Below are 4,602 nucleotides of genomic sequence, written 5' to 3'. Positions count from 1 at the left end.
AACAGCCACAACAATTTATGGAATTTTACCAGGTAGTGAGGTAAGTACTTTACATACTGTATTAGTTTCCTATGGCTGTTGTAACAAAATGCCACAAAGGTAGTGACTTAAGACATACGTATTTACCATAGTGCTTGAATCAGAAGTCCAGAATGGGTCTCATGGGGCTGTAAAGCCAAGGTACTGTCCGGGTTGTGTTCCTTTTGTAGGCTCTAGGGGTGGATTCATTTCCCTGCCATTTTCAGTTTCTAGAAGCTGCCTGCATTCCTTGACTCACAGCTCCTCCCAGGAGCTGCTTCTCTCTGACCTCATCACATCTCCTTGTCTGACGCTGACCCTCCTGCTTCCCTTTCACTTACAAGGATCCTTGTGATTACATGGGGCCCACCTGGAGAACCCAGGATAATCTCCCCATCTCAAGATTTTTAGCTTAATCATATCTACAAAGTCCCTTCTCCCATGTAAGGTAACGTATTCACAGGTTCCATGGATTAGGACATGGACATCTTTGAGAGGCCCTTATTCTGTCTACCACACGTTTATCACCAGTTTTAGTCCTCATAAGGGTCCTGTGAGGTAGGTGGTGCTATTGTGCTCATTTCAGAAGATAAGGAAATCTCGCAGAGTCAATGACATGTCCTATGTTGAGTGGATAAGCCAATGTTCAAAGCTCAGCTGCTGCATTCCATAATCTGGGTGTGTATTAGCTTTTTGCAACCCTCCCACTTGGCTTCAATAGACTTGCTGATTTTGGAGTCTTGGTAAAGAAAGAATGGATAGGATCTGATGGATGCATCATCTGTGTGTTTCCCTTCTTACCTGGTGAATTGAGAAAAGAATGGCAAAGTCTCTTGAAAGCCTTGGATCTTGAGATATAGTGAAAAGCACTTAATTCTATGATTCTTATTCCTAAATGTTGGCTTATTCAGCAGCCTCCACAGGACAGGCTGCATCTCAGTCCAAGACTTTGGCTTATTAAAAGGGGATATGACTCTCACAAAGCTTGAAATACTGGCTTCTTTAACAAAATTAACAGCAGCAGCAAGCAGCATGAGATGTAACATGAAATTCTTCAAGCCTTGGAGTTGGAGGGGAAGGAAATACCCAGAAGAGTGATTGCCCTTAATTTAGGAATAATACAAAGACCAATGGAAAAGCCAGCCATTCTCAGCTGACAAAACCACAGAGGATTTCAAGTTGCCTGCACCCCTCAACAGGGCTTTAATAGATATTTAGCACAGGGTGAAAACTGTCTTGAATATTCACCTTTAGATTTTCAGATCTTCATCTTAAAGGTGCCCACTGGCACTCAAGATACAGAGACAGAATAGAAGCCACTAACTCTTCCTTATGAAATCCATCTAACTAGATTCCCACAGCCAATCCAGGCAAATCAGAGACATCTACTAATGTAAGTATAAGCTGTCTATGCCCAGGGCAAGTAGAATCCAGGAATGAACTTGGTGGGAGATGAGAGAAGGGCAGAAAAGCCACTCTGTTCTCTACTACTTCACCACTTAATCCAGTCACGGTGGACAAAATGACCACCAGTAGAGAATTAATCAAGTCTTCATTCATACAATGTTTACTGAGTTTCTGTTATGTGTTGGGAACAATGGTAGATCATCAAAGACAGAGTTTGTGCTCTGAAGGTGAGGCGGCCATACAAAGTAGAGATTTCTAACATAATAGGATGGGGCCTGGCAAGTGAGGAAGCCTCCTGGACTTGGGAGGAAGGAGAGCTGGACCAGCTCTGCTCTACGAGCCAGGACTCTCCTGGCTGCAAATGACAGAAACCTAACTTGAACTAGAAAGAGGGAATGTACCATCATGAGACCAATCTTCTGGGAGGGTAGGGGATCAGCTAGACCTCCCAGGGGACTAGATAGCCATCAAGACAAGGGCTGTTCCTGTGCCTAGAAAGTTCTTCCCTCCCACTTAGTTTACTTATTATTTTTCATGTGTCTCCAGTCACTTCCTCAGGGGAGCCTCCCTCTCCTCCCACTCAGTTGCCTGATGGATCACACCAAGTCCTGGCTGGTTTATTTGAGACTTTGGAGGCGAGTTAAAAAAAAGGCGACCTATTTGGGTAGAAAGTGCCAGTGTGTGAAGAACAAGGCACCCCTTCCTCTCGGCACACATGGTTCACACTAGGCCCCATGGCTTGGTGAGCAAACGATGAAAGTCTGTAAGTGCAGCGTACTTGGCTGTATTCTTTGTGCAGTGCACAAACTGTGTAACAGTAGAAAGTAGCTGAGCCACATCCCCTATTGCATGATCTCAGAAAATTGTGCATCTTTTCTCCCTACTACTTGTCAAAAGAGAAGTTTTACTTTGCTTGCACTATTACTTATGGAATGTCTTCCCGTGCAAGCTCGTAGGCCCCATGAGGGCAGCAAATGGGTCTGTTTTTGTTTAACACCTTGTTCATTGGGTTCAGCAATGTCTGGCCCTTGATAAATAATGGTTGTTTCATGAATAAATGAATGAGCAGCAAATGAGTGGTTTGTCTCTATTTCTCTTAGACTGGCTTTTTCTGTCCAGTGGGAGCCATGGTTTCTGGCAGCTTATGAGCCCAGAGAGAAGGCCACCTCTCCTTAAATCCGATTTTTAAAATTCCAAGGAATGATGCTAATTGGCCCAGCTGAGATCATGTGTTCACAGAGAGTGGGAGGCACCCTGATTGGCAACCCAATTACAACCCTGTGGAGTGAGCAGTTCTCCCAGGGAAGAGAGGGCTCCTCCTAGGGCAAGAGGGGAGGGCCAGGCAGGAACAACTCCACGTGGCCCCCACACAGCCACTGACTGACTTGCTGTGGGTCGGTCACTCCATGTCTCCACTTCCTCACCTGGGAAGTGAGGGAATGTGCTGAGCTCATCTCTGAGGTCATCCAGCCCAACGTTCCATTTCCTTTTGTTCTGGTTCTGTTTCCTCCTGTCAAGTTCAGTTCTAGTGCCACAGGTGTTAAGTGGAAAAAGACATGACCATGGGCAGCCTCAGTCCAGGAAGGCTTCATGGAGGTGAGTTTTCAGCTGAGCCGGAAAGGCTGAGGGGGACTTGCAATGGAGAGAAAAGGAAGGGAGAATTTTAATGGTGGGAGGCTGCCTGGGGGAAGTCTGGAGGTACTGGTGTTGAGCCACTTGTTCGCTAGGAGTCTTTTTTTTAAATGTATGTATCTTAATAAAGGGTACTATGCTAACTCATCTATATTTTCCCTTAAATTAGTTTATTGGAGAACAACAAGGCAGTCATCCACAAGGATCGAGGGACTGAAACATCGGACAGGTAAGTTTGGATAATCCTAATAGGTCCTGCATAAAGCATCCCTAGAGGGTGAAGCTGACTGCCTTGGGGTCTGTGCTCTGCACGTGTGCTTTTGGCGGTGTGTGCGTGTGTAGGGAGGAGTAGTTTTGTTTTAACAGCGGGAGATCAACTCAGGGAGTCAGGGAAGGAAGAAATGGCTCCGTCTCATGATGCTAAAATGGCATGAAGTTCTCACATACATAATTGGCCCTAACCCTTCCCATGATGAAGTACAATAACCTCTCAGCACCTGCTTATTCCTCTTCTGATTCTTCAGGTGACCCCTCTGATGGTCACCTTGAGGTTGATGTTAAACATCATTTCAATCTTCAATCTTACTCTTACTGGGAACAGTGAGGTTTGCCTTCACTTACTAAGGATGGGCCTCATCCTGAACCTGGGAGCAGTGCCCAGGAGGGCTGTCACCAGGGCACCAAGGGTACTTGGAACGGTTGCTGGAAAAGGGAGAGAAGGCTCACCAGGGGGAAGTGGGAAGAGGGGGCAAGTGGCACTGTTCTGACCCACATGCCACTGCAATCCTTTAAAGCCAAATGGTCTGCATGGCACTCTGCTATTCTGGGTCTACTCTTACATCCCACAGCACGCAGTCCTATTGCCAGATTTGCCAGATCCTTGAACCTGTTTAACAAGGAAAAGAATGAAGTTCCATATCGTGGAACTGGAAAAACTGTTTCATGTTGCCACTGATGATGGGTAGAGAACACAGGACACTTGCCCCGGCCCCCTAGTGCTACTTACTAGCCGCCTGGCTTTGGACAAGTCACTTCACCTCTTGTGCCTCAGCCTCCAGACCTGTAAAGTCAGTTTAACAAGCCCTACCTCTTAGTATTGTTGGGAGGATTACATGAGTTATTATGAGCCCTGGGACAGGACCTGGTGCCAAGGAAGGTTTACTTAAATGTTTGCTAATATTTATATCCCCAATGACTGACTGTGAATTTGAAGTGCTTCTCAAAGCTAAAGTTATATAAAATGTGAATGGAGGCTTAGAACAGACTTAAGGTTGTGGCGATAGAACTATTTTTTTTACTTTTGGTATCATTAATATACACTTACATGAGCAACATTGTGGTTACTAGATTCCCCCCATTATCAAGTCCCCCCCACATACCCCATTACAGTCACTGTCCATCAGCATAGTAAGATGCTATAGAATCACTACTTGTCTTCTCTGGTGATAGAAATTTTAAGCCAGAAAAAGTCACCAAGAGATGGAGGGATGAAGAATGAAATGGAAGCAGATATAGGGGCTCAAGCTCGGGAGTAAACTGACCAGG

The sequence above is a fragment of the Manis javanica genome, chromosome 5 (genome assembly GCF_040802235.1).
Source record: "Manis javanica isolate MJ-LG chromosome 5, MJ_LKY, whole genome shotgun sequence".
Classification (NCBI taxonomy): Eukaryota; Metazoa; Chordata; class Mammalia; order Pholidota; family Manidae; genus Manis; species Manis javanica.
The sequence above is the reverse complement of the archived record's forward strand: the minus strand, read 5'-3'. Positions refer to the sequence as shown.